General features: G+C 27.5%; 1 protein-coding gene across 3 annotated transcripts in view; it reads left to right on the forward strand.

The window, feature by feature from the left end:
* The window catches only part of LOC129971359 (serine-rich adhesin for platelets-like), a 51,920-nt gene that overhangs the window by 7,199 nt on the left and 22,407 nt on the right, over positions 1 to 22,314 (forward strand). The window contains exon 1 of one of the 3 annotated variants that reach the window (XM_056085048.1): positions 17,955 to 17,975. The exons of the other annotated variants lie outside the window; for them this stretch is intronic. The gene's annotated coding sequence lies outside the window, so the exon portion shown is untranslated. Of the gene's footprint in view, positions 1 to 17,954; positions 17,976 to 22,314 lie in introns of those variants that run through there. 3 annotated transcript variants of the gene reach the window in all.

The raw sequence follows: 22,314 nt of genomic DNA on the forward strand, positions 1-22,314 counted from the left end.
AATAATACAATTCCCAAGATTTGCAACCAAATACGAGTTTATTTACATTTATATAGCAAGGTATCACACATCGTTAGACAATTAAAAAAAACATTAATAAAATATAAAAAAACGAAAGTGAAAAACTGAAGAAATAACCACGTAAATAACATTTTTAAAGTTACAATTAATAGAAACATTAATAGAAATTATACATTATAATAAATATTACAATAAATATAAAATATTACATTAATAGAAAAATTCCATAAATATTAAGAATTAAGAATATTTTAATTTAAAACACTTCTTCACATCAAAAATGCTTGAAATATTTATAAAAAAATTTAAATTATCATCTGGAAATCATTCAGAATTTTAGTTCGTTGAAAAGAAACTAATCAACTAAAAAGAAACATATTAAAATCTTCCCTATTATCTAATCTTTTCATTTATATTTTTTCGCAAAAGTATAATATAAAAATGCATGTCAGGTATATTAACTTCCATGCATACATTTTTCAAATGAATTTTACTAAAACATATATGTTGAAAAATGCTTCATGAAAAAATCCTTTAAACTAGAACAAAATGGTTTATTATTTTACATCAAGAAACAAAAAGCTCGATTATAAGATTAATAAACAATTTCTAATTCATAATTATATTTCCTTCCTTTTTATTTCAAAATTTTCTATTGCATATAATTCTACAGCTTTAAGTCATTTCTAATTATAGAAAACATTTTCGAAGCATTTTTCACGCAAGAATCATCTACTAATCTGCCTGCAATAACATCTTAAATGCGTCAAATTCGACAATTAAAGATTTTATGCCTTCAAGGCTGTGTAAGTACATGTTCCATTAAATATGATTTTCGTGTAAATTACAATTTGATGACACTACGCTGGTAGTACATCCTGGTGAATCATCATGAGTGGGAAATTTGAAATTAGTCACACTAAAATGGCTTATGTTTCATAATGGCTCAATGATCATGAAAGCATTTCAGAATATAGTATGCCCATATAAAAAAAGAAACATGTTGGACAGAACCCAAAATACTTTAGCAATCTAATCATGGCGCATATATGAAATATTTTCAAGAGCCTAAGGCGTAGTTATCCTTGAAAGCAGAATAAGGAGAAAATTCCTGTGTTATTGATTTACTTACAAATCTTGCTTTATAGTTATTAATGATTTCAGAAATCACTTTGAAAGTGCTTTCATATCTGATTTAAAGAGCATTTAAGTGATATTTTACAATTTTTTTCCGATAAAAATACCTATATTAAATCCTAACAATGGTCGATAAAAAATGAAATAAAATCTCAGTACTCAAATTAAAAGAGAATCATAATTGTATTACCCATAATTACTACCCTAACACTAAATGCTCAGTTCAATTTTTCAATTATTTATTTTTGTTAACAATACTGTCAAATACAAATATATAGATAACCCAACCCCACTTTTCTTATTGCCTTTAACTTCAGAAAATTTCTACATAACAGAATCTGCGTACTCCGATTTGTTTTTACAAATAATTTTCAATAAAAGAAATGCTTCTTACTACTTTAAAAGCGAATTTATTATAAAAATGCATTGAGAAATGGTACAATTTTTATTTATTTCTTCCAAAAAATGCAAAACTGAAAAATTCTTGAATCTTTCGTAAAAAATTTGCTGAATTTAATCGACATTACATTTCAAGAATTTATGTTATTCATCATCAGCAATTCAAAAATCCTTTTAATTAAAAAAAATTCAATAGTGGACTTTAAAACATTTTTCAAGTTAATTTATCGTAAGTTTTGAAGCTAATGATTTTAGTAATAAAATATAACACAATATACAAATCAACTGAAGAAAATAGTATACAAGAAAACTCAGTACAAAGGATATTACAAAGAACTATGTTCACATATTAACTTAAAATTATATGAACTAGAAAAATTTCGTATTATCTATAAGAATATAAGATACAAATAATAATTTATAAAAAGATTATGTTATAAAGAAATTTTTCAAAAATCAATCAATATATAAAAGGTAAATAAAAGAAAAAAATATTTTATAAAAATAATTACTTGCTAGTATTTCTCATATAATGTCTATTAAATAATTTTTTCTACTCTCTAAATATCAAGTATTAATAAATTACGAAAAATCCCAATGATTCTACATATAGCCTTAAAACTATAAGAAAGTGTTAAATCGCCATCAATCTTGTGTGCGTAATGAAGTAATTAAAAATTTTAATTGTTGATACTAAAAAACTTACTAGTTTTCACTTGTCTAATTTATTGGGGAACATTATACACATTACTTGTTAAAAAAATTTAATGAAATGCAAATTCGAAAGAATGGTCAGTGTCATGACTAGCATGAGCAATCTAAGATTCCAAAAACTGAGATTTTAACTATTTTTCACGAGATTCATTTTGAAATACGCAGAAAAAAGGAAAATAAAGTGATTCTAAAATTAATTTTTCTTAATCTTTTAATATTTCTTAAATCTTTAAAATCTTTTAATATTTCTTAAATCTTTAAAATCTTTTAATATTTCTTAAATCTTTAAAATCTTTCAATATTTCTTAAATATTAGAAGACTTTATATAAATAAAAAAGCATTTTGCATTATCAAAGTATTTACTGCAATGATAACAACATTTTCAAGGCTAAATTTGGATAAATAAAAAAAGCATTTTGAATTATCAAAGTATTTACTGCAATGATTATTACATTTTCCAAGGCCAAATTTGATGAAATGCAAATAATTAATTCGATTATACGCGAAATAACTAAAAATTCTTCATTAAAATTCGGTAAGACAAAAATTCACTCTATGAAACATGAAATTTTCTATAAATATATTGTTAAAAGAATAAAATAACGCAAAGAATTCGATACAAAAGTCTAACTCACCAATCGTAGCGTCCAGTCTCTTATGTAGACCACAGCTCTTCTGAAGTTGGTCAAAAAAGTATTCTGTTTAAAATCGTCTGCCCTCATTTCCGAGTCTGGCCTCGTTTTCAAAAGCGTAATTTATTTTCACCATTTTTTCCTTTATTATATATCTTCCCTTGTTGAAAGTAAAAACAGGTTTTGAAAAAGTTCTAAGCAAAAACAGAAAAACACTTTCAATAGAATGTATGTAGCAAGACAGAAAAATCGATATAACATTTTTCACAAAAAGTATCGAATCGATTTTTTTTCAGAGAATAAAATCTGTTGTACAGCTTTTTTTTTATTTTTATTCTGATATTGGCTTATACCTTTTTATTTGAAAGTTAGGAACGAGGATTTTAGATTTACTAAAATTCTCTTGGTTATACAATTGTTGAAAATCATAGCTTATACAATTGTTGAAAAAGTTGAAATTATTTTTCTTCATACAAATGTTGAGATGGTTATCTCTATACTTACTTTGTCACTATATGAAAGATATTTTTTTTTCATATTACCTAGCAGATAAAATAAAGCAGAAAATAATCTGGAAATTTTCTATTGAAATCATTGATGACTATGATACCAAAATTACAATAAAATTTATTTAAGTAATATATTTAGCATTTCTTTTGGAGTTTTATTTAAGTTCAGAACTAATATTTAACAATCTTTAAATGCATTAATCTTTAATTTATTTTTAGTCACTTTTTAAATATTTAGTATAAGATTTTAGATAATTTATAACTAAAGAAATAATTTTAATTGAAGAAAGAAACAAAGACGTCAAAAAAATCTTAACAATGTTAGCCATAAAACATTACATTGTACAGCATATTCATCTTAAAATTTGAATTTACGATGATATAATTTTTTTACCTAGAATGCTCTGCAGTTATGCATAGTTGTTTTTATATTGTACTCTGGTATTTTCTTAAATTACAACAACATTTCGAATGCTACTATCAATTGAACTATGTTTAACTCTTTGTAACATCCTAAAAATATTTAACTCATTAAATAAAAGGCTTTTTATAGAACATAACTTTTTAAAATTAAGTCAGGCGAAAATTTCTTAGATGAATATTATGAATAACTTATTAAGAAACAGAAAAACTAGAAAAACTAATTACGAGTAAATAAATAAATACGATAAAGTTTAAATTCCCTTTTCGCTTTTTATTTTTAAGTTCTTTTTAATAATGGTGTTTGTATACTTGTTGTATATCTGTGTGAGAATGTTTGTTGCGTGCGTGCGTGCGTGTAGATGTGCGTATGATGATCTTCATTTTTAATTATTATTTATTTATTTATTTTTGCATTTGTGTTTAGAGGCAAAAAAATTTTATTGAGATTTTCGATTTAAATTTACTATGTGTTTTGATAATAGAAAAGAAAACATAGCATTAGTTGTTAAAACCAATTATATTAATTATAAATTTTGTCACTTATTAATTACTGAAGATTGATTTATTCAGTTATAATACGCCTATTCCACATCATACATTTTTATAAAGGAATAAATTCAATGAGACCCGTGATAAAATGCTATAGTCAAAGTTTATTAAAACTTATGTTCAATTAATTAGAAAAACATGTTCAGAACAGTCTAAATTATCAAAATGAATGAACACCGCACAACATAATGCAACCATTTCTCCACACGATATTAGCGGTGAATTTTAAAAATTAAAGTAATTGCAAGAGATAATGAATCATTACAGGATCATTTCGAAATGCCTGGCGCCAAATTGGGTGCCAATAAAGGGTTATTTGCTGAAATATTGCCCGCGGTTTAGAAAGTTCGTTCAACCGTAATCACCTGTTGATGTTTCTTTTTCACTTCCGTCTTGCGTTAGTTACCTTTCGCTTTTCTGAAGACGTCTTTGTCACGATCATAGGCGAGATTAATAACTATAAAAACAATTTGATTAAGTGTCGATTATTTGTTACAGCTAACATTCCTCTCTCGGTTGGTGTTATTGTGTTAGATAATGGCTAGGAAGTTGTTTTGTTACAAAATAAGATGAAGTGTTTGATAAAGTTTCTTCTCAGGAGATATTTTGTACATGAGAAGTTTTTTTTATTTATTTATTCTTTTCGCATCAAGGCTGATTCCATTTTAAGTTTGCCTTTGGCGGTCATCCGGAAGTAGTATTGAAGTCATTTCTTTGTTATCCGATTAGGTATATATCGGATAACATAAATATTTTTGTGGACTGTTAAATACATCCTTCTAATAATAAAATGTAAGATAATGTAACTGCAATCTTTATGAGTTTTATATCTTAAAACTCATAAAGATTACAGTTCCATCATCAATTGCAATTAAAAGCATCGAATTGTTCTGTATTTTTAAATAAAATATGGAAAGGTGCCTTATCTGTAGTTTTTTTTTTATAGTCCTCAAATCGAAAGCTAAGAAATCTATACTTTCCTCATAGCTAGTTATAGAATAACATGATGAAAATATTAATATTTATGCATTTTGATGCCTGTTTTATTAAATAGCGATTTATAGTATTCATTTACTTTGGAAAAAAAATTAAATATGGTTTACGATTTCATTAATGCCTTGTTTTATTTATTACAATATTTTTAAAAGTACTGTATTTAATGTTTTTAGAAACTTATCAAGGAAGTCATCTTTAATCTGAATTGCAATATTTTTATATTCACTGAAAGTGATATTTTTAAAGTTAATAAAATTAAAAATATTTTATTATTTTTAATATTTATTATTTACAATATTATTTATAATATTGAAAACAATACACTTCAAACTATTTTAGAGTTATAAAAATTGCTTCAAATCAGAAATTAATGTTGTGTATATGTGTGTGTGTTAGTTTTTCTCTTTTGATTTTATCAGTGCAAAACTATTAAAACATCAATAATATTATCAAAAAAGAACAAACTACATTTTATACGGCATCAAAAAATTCTTCTCTTTTTTTTGCGTAAAAGCATTTTTTATGACTAAAAATTAGTAGAAGTTGGTTTAATTGAGTGTTTTAGTTTTCCTATGGGGTTTTTAAAGCAAAAATATATAGAATATAAATGAAATGATAAAAAAAATATTGCTATTGTTGTTAATTATGCATATGCGGTCATAGACAAGACCGCTGACGAAATCAGCGATTTATACCGAATTTTGTGCAGTAATTTCTGAGAGTAAAGACCTCTGAGCACCCGAGGGCAGAAGTCTGACTTATAGCCCTTATAAAGATGACGCTCACAGAATCGCTTGCACAACCCCTTTTTGCAAGAGGGGGGGGGGGGACTCGTTCACACACCTCACATAGGTGAAAGAACAGCCATTCGGGAATCGAACCCAGACGCCCAGATCATTGGATAGACGTGCTACCCCTAGGCCAGAACGCCGGCAAAAGTTTCGTTGATAATATTACAGAAAAAAAAATTCTCTTAAATGCAGAATAGCATTTTTTAACTAAACTATAAAAATAGATGGAAAATTAAGTTTTTACTGAAAATTAAATATTTTAGAAAGTAGTTATTTAATTCTTCGTCAGATTTGTGCTTACCACCAATTCTTTACATTATACAAGGTAAGATCACCAAAAATAATGTAAAGAATTCGAATAATTTGTATTTATGAAGGCTAACTTCATTCGATGCAAATCAAATATTTCTTAACAGCATGCACATCTTCTTATTTGCAAAGCAATGTTGTTTATGAACCTCGTACCCTTGCAAAGAAGAAACCTCGTACCCTTTTGAAAAGTCAGACCAAATCTTGTTTGTTACAGATAATATACATACTACCAAACGACATTCGGAAACGATTTACATACATAATTTATGAATCAGTAGTGCAGAAATAAATACTAAGTTTCTAAGAATCAGATAGAGAAAGCAGAGGTCTTAACAATGGACATTCTATTCTTTATAAAAGCCGACGCAACATTTTTAATACTTGAATAGTGTTTGCTGGATGAAATAGTATCTTTTCGTGTGGATACGAAGAGCAAGTCTAGAGTAGTTTTTCATAACAATGCCATCTATGCCTGGTTAAAAGTGTCATAGAATACAATAGCACTCAATGGATGTAGGACATAAATTTTTACTATTTTATGTCTACAGATTCTCGCTCTTATTTAACCAATCTATAGATAGAAGAAATATGACTGGCATTGAATTGGAGATTAACTGAAAAATAAAAGCTATATTAAAAAGTAAACTATCTCTTTGAAGATATAGGATAGATAATTAGCTATGACTCAAGAAAAATCAATCAAAAATGGATTCAACATTCAATGTTATTACTATTGTTGGATATTGATTTTTTTTTTCAGACAATTCTATTACTGAGCAGAGAAGCAAATTTATAGTTGCCCTTAGAATATAAGGAAATACCAAGATTAGTATTCAAGGAAAATGAAAGTGATATCATAGGAAACATTTGAAGGCAAACATGTTCTTTTCTTTTATTTTCTGGGATGTTTTCATCTTCGGGATGGGTAATGGTCGATTGCGCCTTATTGTGTAGCATAAAACTTTATATACACGTAATCAAAAATCTCTGTCTGATAAACGCTTAGCAAGTTCGCTACCCATCGCAGAATTTGGATTGTGCGGCCATGTACATATAGTGGGTAAGTTGCATTTGGAATCTTATTAAACATGATTGATGAAAATTAAGTGTTATTAATGAGGTAGATTTTTAATTAAGTTCCAAGTTTAATTTCGGATAATATCTTTGAAAGTTTGTAGTTGTCTTGATAATGTAAAAATTTTAAGAACTTTTTTATCTCGTCAGATCCATTTTCAAGAAATTTTTTTAAAAAATCAATATTATTTGGCTTATTAAAGGAATAATGTTTTCGTCTTCTCTTACATTACAAAATTTAAAGAGGTCCTTATTTATTTTTAGCAGTTCTGTTATCACATTCTTTCAACTGCCATAATACAAATCGTTTGTAGCAAAAGTGCTACAATTTTCTTTTAAATAATATTGGAATAAATACAAATATGTAAATATAAAGTTGCTTCTGTTTTTATTTATTTATTGTTATTTTTTTTATTATTCTCAAACACAAATGAAAACGATCTGGATTCCAAAGAAAATATCAATAATATTTTCAACGGCTTTTTACAGTACTATGAATTTATTTTTTCCCTCTAGCATATTGATATCCCCATTACTTCTGTTAAAATCTTCTTGAAAATTAATTTGTCATTGACTAACATATTACGAAAAATAATCAAAGTATATATAAATAAATATAAGCCATATACACCACTTTGCAATTACAGAAATAAAAAAAACATCTACTAAAAAAAGGAAAGTATGAAGATAAAGCATTAAAAAGTGAAAGCAAAACTTGACAAGTTTTCCTTTTCGGTAAAATGATTTTTCAAACCTTATCAACTGAAAACATTTCTACCTATTACTGTTCAATCGAACAACAGATGTTGCAACAGATAACATATGTCAAACTGCCAGTGCGCGAAATTCATCATCTTTCAGATGTGAAAAAAAAGGAGGAGGCAATAATTTTATAAACAGGATGAAGAAAAAATAAGCATAAGTGTCATTAAGATATCACTTGTCCAACTGTTAATGAAGTCTAACTCTATATCATTTCAAACTCTTCATTACTTAGTTAAGTGTAAGATAATCGAAATGTCATTCGGTTCAAAGACAAATAAAAAATGATTTAATTAATTGATATAGTATATTACTTGTTATTAAGTAAGGAAAGAAGAGAAAGGAAAATGAATAACTTCAGAATAAAAAATTAAGTAATTGTGCTCTCTAAAAGAACAAAACTTAAATAGGTTTTTATTTGCTTTTTTTAAAAGTTAAACGAAGTAAATTAAAAATTATGATTTTTTTTTTAAATAGAGAAAATATTTAATTTACCTTCACGGAATTCTAAAATCAATGAAAAACGTTTCAGTCATTTTTATGACTATTTATTATGAATTGTAAAAATTTGACTATGTTTTTGATCATGAATTAAAAAAAAAATTGAAATTCTTACTAATTATAATTTAATATTTGGAAATAAAAATATATTTCGAAAAATACTTATAAAATAAATTTTCTGAGAAAATTTGTAAGAAACATTTCATTAATTAATAAAAAAGGAACGTTTTGAAAATACTATTGTTTCCCACTAAGGCTTATATCTTTTTAGTAAATGTTTATAATTTTAATCATTTACAATTTTGGATAAAAAAAAAGATATAATTTAATTACAAAATAACTGAGAACTCCATAGAACAGAGTTAAATAACTATTTTTAAAAATTCTTTGGTAAAAAAAAAATTATACAAATTTTCAGAACATCATTAAATTAAAATGTGAATCATTTTGCACTTTGATTTAATATATTATTTTTTCAACTAATACTAGAAGAACGGCTTTAATTAAATAAAAATATTTTTAATATGGTATAGCACAGTATTACATTTCTGAACAGTCTAAATATATATGTAAACATATTTTAGCAAATGCCGAAAAAAAGAAACTTTTGAAATTTTAACTGCAATTTATTTCACCACAGGAGTCATAGTTTGTACAAGACTGACGCGGGGATTAAATTGATGTCTGTTTATATCTCTGATCAAAGTGACAGACATTTTTCTCTTCAGTGATTTTGCTATGAGATTTTAATAGCGATTTCTTTGACAGGTGAAGATTTAAGAAAGGGAATCTTAAATATCTTTAAAGGAATGTTGTAAGCATTTGAGATTTTTATTCCTTCACTCGGAGCGTGAGAAATCATAAAGGCTTCAGTTTTCTAGAGCTCAGTGTAGAATTGATTAAATAAAAAGTGGAATTGGTTAAGAAAATAAAAGAATATTTTTAAACGAAATACGATTTAATTTAAGAAAAATTAGGATATATATATATATATATATATATATATATATATATATATATATATATATATATATATATATATATATATATATATATATATATATATATATATATATATATATATATATATATATATATATATATATATATATATATATATATATATATATATATATATATATATACACGCATAGATACCTAAATAGATACTATCATCTGCTTTATTCAAAATAATATATAATTCCGACATATTCTAATGGAAGAATACCCTTTCTTCCCATAATTTTAAGAGGGGGGGGGAGTCAAGAAAAACATATGAATTTAATAAATTGCGTCAAATGTGCCACATCAAATTAAGAATCTGTTGTTCAGTTTTACAGTCACAACGAAAGAGAATGTACAGTTATGTATATTCAAATACATGCGAAATTACATTTGTCATGTGGCAATTACATCATTCTATCTGATATTATTTTTCTAATAGCCTTGATTATGCCGCAAACTTCTTCCTCTGGCGTTGTACTTTGGTGCCACCTTGGAAGTTACCGATCCTGTAAGAACTTTTTGTTCGTTATGTCTCATGTATTCGAAAACTTTTTCTTCTCTTGAAACATAAATTAAATTACAATGCACACCCATCTTGGCATCAATATTCCCAAGATAATTTACACTCAAACAATTGCTACCAGATTTTCCCAGCGTCTACAGAAGCTCATGGTACATACTGATAGAGTTGACAATGGGTGATTGCAGCTAATCTGATCAGATTATTTTCATTAAAACATTAAGTGATAAATATATTGCCTGGTGCCTGCCGAAACCTTATTATGTCCAATTATACGTCAGACTATAGCTTTCGAAAATAACAGATCAAAAGTGGTTTCAAGATCGATGTCCTGTCAAGGTCAGAGCTATAAAACTGAAACTAGATATAACGGTTGTAAGAATATTTTTTTCCCTCGCGCTGATTAATGCTGATTTAGTACCAGGTAAAAAGTGAAATGGCTAGATTGTAATTCTTTCAATAGAAGTGTTATCTAGATTTATTAAACGGTCTGTACTATGATAATGATAGGCCGCCAAAGATAGATGATGAAAATATTTTAATGTTTTGATGTCAGGCTTAGTCGGAACATAATAACCACCTATTTAGAATAATATATTTATCACACTGTTGTGATACTGTATGAAGAAATAAATAATAAAAAAAGTCCCAAGTTGTTATGTTCTTCGAAATGATATGCAGAACGTTCGGTGAATTCAAACTTTTTTTCAATGAGCTTGAATTTGAAAAATCGTCATATGCTGTCAGCTTATTGTCACAGCAGTTTCTTTGTCATTGCAGCAGTAAATTCCTCTATTTTTTTTTCTGGAATTCGAATGCAACTTATTATTTTTTTAAATATCTCTTTTTGTTCGTTTCTTTCATTCTTTTAAATTCATTGCCATAATAAAATTCCAAAAAAAAAAACACGTGTTTTCATTTTATTTTAACATGTTAATTTTAATATGTCCTTTCATTTCTCTTGTAACATGTTGGAATAATTATATCAGATTATTATAAAACATTTCGACATGAAATAGTATGATTTGCTTGATCATCAAGCAAGATTCAATTTCATATACTGCTTTTCTCATGTTAATAAATACAAATATAGTGCTAATAAAGTAAATTTAAGAGTGATTGTACTATTCAGTTCCATATTCTGAATGCTTACTTCCGTTTCAAAGAAAATGCTATCAAAACGATAGGTCGAAATAAAATCAGCTATACAAATATGTAGTGCATACATAATCTTGCTAAACTTTTTTTTTGTTACATCTTTCCTATATCATTCACTTTTTTTGTATTCAGATCACCAGTAAAGAAATATATGTTTCATGAAAGGCAATTTTATATCTTGCAATTAATTCAATTACTAGAGCTTTATAGGAATCATGTACTTTTTTACAATTTTTCTTTAAAGAGTTAGTATAAATACAAATCTACATGAATTCTTCACATTTTTTTTAAAGTTGAACGAAAAACAAATGCTTCTTTTATATCATCTCACAGCTTTCCATGAATAAAATATTTAAAATAATTAAATTTGATCTTTTAATAATTACACAAACCAATAATTAATTACTGATAATGCCTTTGGCACCAAAAAGCTTGTTATTTTTTACAAAAGTAAAATATCTTCGAAATTAAGGATTGTTTCAGAAAATAGCTTGAAAAAATATTAAATGATACATAATTTATATCCTACATATAAATGGAGACTATTACATATAAATTATATATAGTAAATTTATATACAAGTTTATATATAATATTATATAATTAAATATTAAATCGCTAAACTGTATATTTTAAAATTAAATATTTCAATGAAAAATAAAAAATAAAATATTTAACAATAAGTCACGGGACTGTAACTGGAAAAGTCTTATCAACAGAAAACATGAATTAAAAAAAGCATTAATTAATAAAAGAAACATTAATTTAAAAAGACTATTAAAAGATATTCTGCAGCCAAAGTGGACGAATTCGATTCTTTCTGAAAAGACTCCTTAACACCAATAATCCAATAAAATGTTTTTTACTGTTTACTGAAAAACAAACATCGAAACAGCATTATAGTGGTTTTTTTCCACTCTTGCTCCAAAGTTTTAAAGAACACTCACCTTTTGTTTCAGAAGTCTCCCTAATCTTTTCCATTGTTGACAAATGTTATGCACGTGCCTAAGCCCGCCCTAGGGAGTCGCTAGGTCAAACCCTAATGCCGTTTGTCTTTCAGGGCTTGAGAACAACTCTCTAACAAGATTTATTCAATCAAAAGCAGGTTACCCGCAGCTTTTTTTTTTGGGGGGGGGGGGGGGTCTTTTAAAAGAATGACCGCAAGTGGAAAAAGACAGAATGGTTACATCCAATATGGTCGATAAATCTCTAGTTAATCCTTTCTGCAATAACTATTTGTTGACTTAAAGTTGATGGTATCAGACTTTCCACTCAATAAACCCAAGAAAGAGGAAAAGAGAAAGCATTCATTTTTAATTAAGCGAAAAAGAAACATAATTTTTAGCCGATTTTTGTCATGAATCGAAAAATAAAAAAGGGACAACTTCGCGAATTAATTAACTGATATTCGAACACCATTCTGATTATTTAACGGAAAAAAACTGCCCCCCGTCCATTTTTAAATAACATGATAATAATTGAACCAGAAATTTGAAGAAGGGAACCATAGGCCATTTTTTAGGAGGAAATTAAAAAGAAATTCCTTTTTTTTTTCTTCTTTTTTTTTTTGTTCATTGCTTCTTTAATCAAATTTTTATAAGAGATTCTTAACGTCAGTGATTTATTCAATGGTTTTGTTCCTTCTTCTACTACTAAAAATAAAAATCTATAGGATGACATACTTTTTTTTTTTTTTGCACATAACAGGCGTTTCAATTTTGGTTTTCTTTTTGCATTTTCTCCTTTCTTCAAACTGCTAAACTGACAGAAAAAAATGAAAAAAGAAAAATTATTTCAAGATAAAATACTAAAAATTGAGAAATTATAACTTTTAGGGCGAGAATGTTTTTAATGATTTAAACAGATCAATTTAAATTTAATCAATTCAAATTGCGGGTAGCCAGTAATTTCTGCAACTAATTTTTAATCAATTTGTAATTTTGTTATTAACTCTTTAAATATTTGCCAAATTTTAAATAAATTAAAAGAAAAAAAAACACCCATGTTCACATATATGCACGTACAGAACATAATTGTACTTTTCCTACTTGCCATTTTGTTCTGATTGGAACGACCACTCAGTTCGTGTTAATTCATATATATGTGCTAGACATCATATAAGCTTGCATGTGAACTGAATCTTTAAAAAAAAGATCGCAAATCAATTCCCTCGCAACAATTTTTTATTATATCTATATTTTTATAAGTTATGGAAAACCGTGACCCTGCGTGTTTCAATTTATTTGTCATGCATACTTTGAAAAAAGCGTTGGTAAACTCTTAAATTGCGGGTTAGGGCATGTTTCATAAAACATAATCATATATTGTTTATAGCAGATCGTGAGTGCTTCATTTTATCGAAAAATTGATGAGGTAAAAGAAAGGAGAGTCGATAAGTTCATATTTGCCTTGTAAAGTTACCCTTGTAAGTACATAGCTTTCAACCATCTATTGATTATAATGTACAAGGTATGAATACTTTCATTGAAAATAAGCACTTTACCATCATAAAAGCATCCATCCATCAATTTGATACTTTCCCATTAATCTTAAATTATTCATGGACTTAACTTTCGTTTAAAGTACCATGAGATGCAAAACCCTTTTAAGAATTTTATGGTTGCTAGTTTGCTCCTTTTATGTATACTTTAAATTATCTAAACGAAATAAAAGCAGGATTTAATCTAGAAATACATTAATATTTATAGAACAATCATAAAATTTAGTTTAAAATTTTAGAAATATTCCTAACATATCGGAGAGGCCATTTATAGACTGTGGTTGTATTGTTCAGAAGAATTCTACGATAAATAAGTTTCTACACTTTTAAGAGCTTTATCTTTATTGTTATGAGATATGTCTTATTTCCAAATTACTTCTTGTGGGAATTCTTGCTACGTGATGCAATTTCGTTAAAAGCAAGTACTTATTCTTTGTACAGAAAAGAAGTTCCAAAACGTGACTGTAAATAAATACAATGATTTCAATTGGTACAAATAATTTTGTAATTACAACACTTTGTTTTCTGTACTTGTGACTGCAGTAATTTTCCTTGGATTTATAAGTCTGAATGATAAAATAAAAAATATATTTAAATGATTGAAGGATGCAAATCTGAAATTAAACAAGAATAAATAGACCTTCTGCAAATGGATTTCTATGTGTTTCTGAATTCATTACTGTAGATAATTTGTCTGATTACCATTATTTTTCAGTTTCCTTTCTTAGCGAATTAAGATGTAATATTTCTTGTTATTCATTTATTTGAAGAAAAAAAAAGATAATATTCTTTATAACTGAATTTGATGCTGAAAACTATTATTTCGTACTTCAACTAAATCTGGACAGCAAAATGCTTTCTAGTTTCATAATTTTTAAATAAATAGAAAAATAAATTTTAAAGATTTTAAAGATTTTAGAATTTGTATTGTTTTGTTTTGCTCTTTTCATCGCCAAATATGCCAGATTCACAGAATGTGTATTTTGATTTATAAATATTAAATAGATCATTACGGAGTTCATCTCATTAAATGCTATTTATAAAATCAAACAGTTACGAAATTTACATAATTACGCACATATTCTAAATGCAATCAGAAAAATTGTTTCTTGTTCAATCAGTCATCTGCTTTGTCTCTTTTATTTCAATTCCCCGTTTAATTGAATGAACAACAATTAAAAAACGCCGTTTCAAATCATTAGAACAAATTATGAAAAGTCTTTTCTAAAGACCTGTCTTGTCTTCCAAATGATTAAAATTCTAATGAACATGTTATGTAATCAACAAAAGCAATTAGTAATATTATTCCAAATTACTAGAATCTGTTAATAATAGATTTAGTAACTTTTCTAAAGACATATCTCGTTCTCCAAATGTTAAAACTTGTCTGAGCATGTTAAGTAATAAATTCACCCTATCTTGTCACTTTCAGTATCTTTGTTTAACAAATGATTAAAACTTAAATAAACATGTAACACCATAAATATTAATACGTTAAAGCTTTTCCTTATCATCGTTTTCTTTATTTGTGACTAAAAGCTACTTAATGCAACACAAGCTGACTTAATGGGAATGAAAGGTTCCATTTGTCAACCCTCATGCTTATCGATTTCCATGTCGATAACACAGGTCAATCGAAATCGACCACTTTTAACTTCCTGAAGCGTCCAATTAATTATTCACAATCGTAAACGCAATGCAGTATAATTTGTTCGGACAGATTACGCCTGCGTTGATGGATGAATTGCGTGAACAACAGCAAAAATTGTAAAGAAAGGACCTTTTATCTAGGGTCAGCATAAAGTAACATCATCTAACAAGTGTCATCCCTCCTACTTTACTATTTTATTTTATTTTTTCACCCTCACGTTTCTATTCAATGTTGTGGAAAGAAATGAAAAAAATGGCGGGAAAAAAAGCATAATTCTCTTCCTTGTTCCACTGACTTAGTGCTGATGCCTCACGAAATGTTTGGTAGGTGTCAGTTCGTAAGCAGGGTCGCTGAGGTGGCCACAAGATAACGAACGCCCTTGGTGTTTTTTAACAGTGAAAAACTTTTTTTCATTTTTCGAGTTTGAAAAGATGTGAATGAATAAATTTCTTCGCTTGAATAGAAGGGTTTTCTATACATTGAAGATGAGAGAGGTACAAGTCAAGATGTCTTCAGAGTTCTTTCATTTCCAATTGTTTCATTTCCTGCCGTGCTAGTAGGTTTTTTTTTCTCCGACTGTTTTGCAGCAGCTTTTGTACGAACTGAGAATTTTCTTTTTTAATTTTTAAGGTATTCATACAAATTTTTATCATTAAGTTTCGTCCGTCTTTCTAAAGAATTAAAATAGTATTCTAAAGACTGCTTCATTTTTGTAAAAATGATTCAACTTAAAGTTCAACCGTCTATTTAACCAAACTTAGTTTACTATTTCCTATCATGCGCGCTGTATATTATTCCTCTCAACAATGATGGAATTTCTTTTTTGAAGGAACCATTTGCATTAACTATTTTATACAAGCGGGCTATGACCACTTTTTTAACATGTATATTTTTATTCATATTCATATTTTGTCCTTTTTAGTTTATAATTATCATACTGATAAAAAATTATCATATTAATAAGCATTAAATGATAATGTATTTTTGAAAAATTAAAGCTAATTACTTTTATAATACAATACAGTAAAATATGATACAATTAAAAATTCTATATTAATTTTCTACAAACTTCAGTATTAAACTTTATTTTTATTCATTATGTTTTATTTTTGTATAAAAATGCAAATTAAAAATTTCAACTAGTATCTGTTTAGATTTGCCGATAACTTATTGAGCTTTGTACTTAAGAGTAATATATAACAATTTTTAAGCTTCAAATATTTTTTATTCTCAAAGAATTCATATGCACAAATTTTCCCTTCAACTGATAACATTCAATGAATAATTACATAAAAAAGTTAAAGTATATGCAAGCTTTTATTTTTATATTTTATTCATGAATTACTTATAGTGGTTTTTTTTTCTTGTGAATTAAAATATGAAGGAGAATTTAAGAATAATAAATCATATTTTTTCCCCTTAATATGTTTTAATAATAGATTCTACATACTTACTTTCTAGAAAATATCTGTAAACGTGTATTAATATTTATAAACGCATTTTATTAAAAAAATTGATAACGGCAATAAAAAAAATTGCGGAGCTTCTTGATATTACTAAAGCCATGTCTTTAATTTCTTTTCAAAGAGTGTCCAAAACTAAATATCTTTTCAGAAAGATTCGAAAGAATAAATACTAATTCTTTATCTTTCTTATTTCCTCATATATTTTATTACATTTATTTTTCTCTTTCATAAAACGCAGAATATTGTGTCATCATTCAAACTCTCTAAAGAAACCGAAAACATAACTTCACACGACAGTAAAATACTGCCCCCAAATGACTCAGAAAATTCCTCGTAACTTTTACAGAAACACAATTTAAGCACCAAAGCATAGCCAACAAGGAATGCATTTCCCGCCATTATGTACATCTTTAGCACAACATTCAGAAGTTTTTCACGACACGCAAAGGTTCTGTTTATAGCACAATAAATCCGCAAGCCAGATGCAATACCTGGAGCATCTCATCTTGCAAAAATCATCTCCAATTTACGACCGCTTTCCCCTGGTGAACACTGACCTTCAGTGATTCCAGCCAAATTTGCCATGGGCATAAATTTGGAGTCCCAAGGCAAAATATGACAGCTTTTATTGCTGACCGGCTTGTTTCGGTATGGGACTGAACGTCACAGTCTCAACAGTTGATACCTTACTCACTGCTGAATTAGTTCTGTTGTTGTGGATACACACGTTCATCAGTGAGGCCAAGATCAGAGCATAAAAGTATCTTATTATCATGATCAATAAAAAGAGCGTGGAATAATTTTTTCGCGTCTCTGGTGGGCTTGTGTAAGATTGAAACATCATCCAATCTGATGTAAGTTACTTTTATTATTCTGATAGAGAGTTTTTACGATATATTGCATCTTCTGGGCATTGTTACTTACACTTCATGTGACGCTTTGAACTTACTGTTTTTATTTTAATTTTGAACTCGTATGACCAGGAACATCATTAGTATGTTTTTATGTTTATATTTCTCAAAATTTATGGAACCACCCTCAAAGCAAATAAATACTGTTAAATAGAGTACTTTGGCAGTTTATGTGATCATAATCCCTCTGAATGCGTTGTTAAAACTGAAAATTCTTAATAATTTAATATTTATTCAGAAATGAAACAATTGAAAAAAAACCTATAATTTTTTTCGCTTATAAACACCGATTTTATTTATTTCTAGAAAAAAAAAATATTTATCTCTCATTTTTTCATTACATAATGTAATTTTACAAAGGTTTCCGTCAAATAATAAAATCGATTGTTTTATTTTTTTTAATTTCATTAAATACATTTTTAAGTGCTATATTTCTTAATCGTACGAATGACCTCTTACTTGTTTTTTTATGCTACATTTTTCAAAACGTATTAAGAGACACACTTTAGTTAGAAGTGAATTGTCAGCTTGACAATCAAGATATATTAAATATTTAATTTTTAAGGTTTTCCATACTCTTATATATTTCAACGTATTAAAAGACACACATTAGGTAGAATTGAATTCTCAGTTTCACAATCAAGATGTACTAAATATTTAAATTTTTAATGTTTTTTTATATCCTTATATATTTAAATTAGTTGTTGCAATTTAATATTTGCATAAAGTTTATGCTTTTGAAAATTTTTCGTTATATAGTTTTATTTTAAAATCTTTTAAGTAAAACTAAGAATAACACTAAAACTTTTTGTTTAAAAATTATGGTAAATTTATGAAGTATTTCAATGAATTTCGCTGATTAATTGCTGCGACAAAGTTTATAATAATAATTGAGAAAACAAATGAAGAGAATTTGTAGCAAATATTGCTACATGAGAACATTTTAGATCTATTATTTAATTAAAAAAATTACTCTTTCAATTAATAAACGAAAATTGTTATTTACAGTAATTACAAATAGGTTTAAATGATTAATAAAATAACAATTTCACTGAAACCACCATTATTACTTATTCACTAAATTCGTCATATGATAATATTGATAACAAAGAAATTTGTTTAATTTATTTTCAGAGAATTAGAAATGGTACTAAAATGGATTATCATGATTCAAATGGGCTGCATTTTTAGTGAATAGGCTTCTTAATGCGTCACTATTAAACACTTCTTTCTTTTACTGGAACTCGAGACGCCAAAGGCTAAATGTAAATTTTTAAAAAATTATAATCACATTTATTTATGTTTCTAGAATTATCTGAGCATTTCATGACTTTAAAACAACCAATTACTTGAATTTACAAATAACAAATACTCTTATTTACGAATCGTTTGGTTTTTGCATTCATTGCTGATCGCCGTGCAGTGTGGAAACTGGCAACATTAAAGTTTTTATATTAAATCTCCAATGAACAAATAGCTTGTAAGATAATACACGGCATACATATTAATTAAAATTCATTTGTATCCGCAAAACACTTTAATATATTCACATTTAATATACAAAAAGAATTATAAAACAATTACGAAAATATTCAAATGCTGTTTTATAATTGAATAATTCATACAGGCTGAAGATTTAAATTCTCCGAGTAGATGCGTAATCGGTCTTTGAACTCTAAAACCAACTCTGCTAGTATTAGAAGATATTTAATTCGGAGATCTAATCTGGATAACAAATAGGCTGTACCAAAAACACAATGAATTATTGCTAACAGAATTGCCTCTAAGACCATGATACGACTACGAAGTAACGTTCATTTTTATTGTTATTCAGTGGCAATGCGAAGAATGTAAAGGCAACCGGTAAATCTCAGACGTAAACTCATGACATCAGAAAGAGCTAGATGAGATAACTGTTACCTCACAGAAGTCTTTTCAAGGGCGGTACATAAGAAAACAACAAAGTGCCAAGGACAAAAAGCAGGTATACTGCTGGAATCCCTGTTATTATCCCTATTCTTCCACTGATGAAACAAAAGAGCAAAATCGCGGTGCTCTTTTGTATTTCGTTCCACCTACAGTTCATGTTTACATTTGATTTCTTTTGCGTGCTTTGCTAGAGACTCCGATGAGTGGCTCGTAATCTTCTTGCCTAGTTGACTGTAAACCGCAAATCAAATGATCTGTCCGATAAATTTAGACAATAACGCATTGAACACAAAAGCTATTGAGTCCCAGAAAATGTTTTCTTGCTTCTTCTAGGTGAAAATATATATTCCGTTGGGTATGTGACATTTCAATGGAATGAACATTTCCATATGAAAAAGCGAAGTGAAGTGTTAATGAATTAAGGGATGCTGCGTATGACAGGGGTGTCACACTACACAATGAGATAAAGTGATAATATGGCATAAAAGATGTATTACTCTATTCGTAGGTGCATAATTATAATCAATTTGTTTGAGTCATCATTTGTATGAATTTTTTGTGATAATATTTGAAGATGTATCTAATAAATTTTGAGACCGACGAGTCGAGCACAAAGGCTACTAAGTCTCAAATACCTATTTTTTTTGTTTGTTTGTTCTGAGAATATTAATATTCAATTAAGCCTTTGGGACATTTCAATGGAACTGATGTGCCCATAAACCACATGGCCTACATTTAGGATTAAATTAAAGCCTAATGTATAATAAACAATAGTCTTGATTTAATGGTTTTATGTCACACTGTACTATAATGTACATGGGTGTATTTTATAAAATAAAAATTGCTCTGTGAGACTTAATACAAACCTGATTACACCTGAATGTTTTGCTTGAAATAATTACTTTTCATTACACAAAAAAATATATTTTAGACATTTTCTGTAGTATGCGAACTATTTTTTTCATCGTAAAGATGAGTTCTTAAGCCCTTAATAATAAATCGTTTCATTGTTAACAAAGATATATTTATAATTTGGGTTTCCAATTATTTTTTCCTGAAATTTCCATGGTGCAATTTTTTAATGTAAGAATATCGACAGCAAGGCTTCAGCGTGTGGGAGTTCAGCTTATATAAATTAATTCTCTCAGTTTTTAAATTTTGATCGCAAATATAAAATTATACAAAAGAATTTATACTTGTCTTGGAATTATGCCTTTTAATTTGTATTAACTTATAATATTTTAGAAGTGAATTAAATGATCTTAAATTATTCTGCTGGTTTTTAAAAATATTTAAGCTAAGTTTCACAAGTGTGCAAGTATGAGAAGCATTTCAAAATGATGACAAAAAGAATTTTTGACTTCATAGATCAAACATTAGGAAGAAACATTGCACTTTCAGGTAAATAATAACGAAACTTTTTGGAAACTCAGATTAAAACGATAGCGAAAAAAAGCATCTCTGAAAACAGTTTTGTCATATTATATTATAAAAATCTGTTTATTTTTTAAATTCACGAAAAAAAAGGGTTTCTTCTACTAATTATTCTAAATATCAAATAGTAAACTCAAAACAAAGTTCAAATATGAAAATTACCTTTGATTTAATTTGCCTCTCTTTCCCTTTTTTATTTTTGCATTATATATATATTCAGTAAAAGAATTCTTTACGGTGAGGATCTGTTTCTGGAAAAGTAAACAATTCGTATAAGAAACTTTATTCCATAAGTTTTGCACAAAAACCGAATTCTTTAAGAAAATAATGTAAATTATATGGCATTATCAATTTCATATCTTCTGATCTTAAAAAAAAAGCATTTCTTATGATGAATCGTTTTCGAACTTAGTACTTAATTCATAAGAAAACATTATCGCTTAAATCACATGGGTCAATGCCAAATCCAATGTCTTGTTTCTACCAACACATGCAACATTCTATTCTTTAACGTCATAGATTACCACGCTACATAACTTCTTATCTCTTCAGTTATAGAATTACGCTCCGTCCAACCTAAACCAAAACAAAAATAACTCATTCATTTTTTTGGCACTTAAAACTTCCAACAAAGCAATTTCCAAAGAGTTGTTTATATTTATTTGGCCATCCATCAATTCTTCCTCAGCTATTAGTTAAGCCAAAAAATTCCTTCTCATGTCCTTGGCGATGATATACCGCCGCTCGACAACCCTTTTCCAACCCCACAAACCAGCACCCCGTGCAGTTAACTCTTACTTTTTCTCTCAGTTACCTGAAGATCTTGACATTGAAAATATTGATGGATGAATGTCCCGCGAAAGTTCCACGGGTTGACCTTGGATAAAGAAGTTCGGAAAACAGCAAAGATAAAAGACAA

The sequence above is a fragment of the Argiope bruennichi genome, chromosome 6, assembly GCF_947563725.1.
Source record: "Argiope bruennichi chromosome 6, qqArgBrue1.1, whole genome shotgun sequence".
NCBI lineage: Eukaryota > Metazoa > Arthropoda > Arachnida > Araneae > Araneidae > Argiope > Argiope bruennichi.